Genomic DNA, 761 nt, shown 5'->3' with positions numbered 1-761 from the left:
ATGAAAAATGTTGAGTATTCAGGAACAACTATTAGGTGGGTTAGAAGAAGTGCTAAATGATGCATATTTTCATTATTGTTCATGCTGATAATATACCATAATGGCAAACTTCACCCAGTAATTCTTCCAATTCTTTCTAGTGATTTCCTTCCAACTATACACCTTTTCCAGCTCTGTCCCACCTTTCCCTTGATGGGCTTACTACTAAAGTATTCAAGCTTCACCCCAAGATTCTGATTCTGATTTCCATCAGCCTCAAACATAGGTGCTAGAATGTTTTGACTATGTTAATGACCATTTTTCAGTCCTTATTCATCTGCAAACAGTTAGACAACCTAAGTGTATCACAGGTAGCCACAAAATGTAAAAAAGACTCTAAAGGAAAGCTTCCAGCATCTTCTCTATGGCCCAGTGTGGACAAGATTTACACAACACAAAAGGACATGTCTGCTATGGTAGAGAGAATACCCATATAGACAAGATCATTAATGTTTTGAAAGACTTAAGTATAGATTTCACATAAATGCATAAATATCAGCATTTGTATCTGTTAGGATTTCCACTGCATAGTATAAAATGCACAGAGAATAACTATATCGTTAACTAAAGCAGAAGAGCTCAGAACAAAACAACTGAAAAAAAACCCCACTTTTCCTGGATTAGCCAATTTGACTATTTAGATTGAATTTAAATAGTTGATTAGTTAATCTCCCTTTAACTTTTTAGAGTACACACACACACACACACACACACACACACAC

This window comes from Petaurus breviceps, unplaced genomic scaffold (genome assembly GCF_028583685.1).
Source record: "Petaurus breviceps papuanus isolate PSGF00001 unplaced genomic scaffold, PetGlider_PUasm1.0 38, whole genome shotgun sequence".
NCBI classification, from domain to species: Eukaryota; Metazoa; Chordata; class Mammalia; order Diprotodontia; family Petauridae; genus Petaurus; species Petaurus breviceps.
This window is presented reverse-complemented; position numbering follows the sequence as displayed.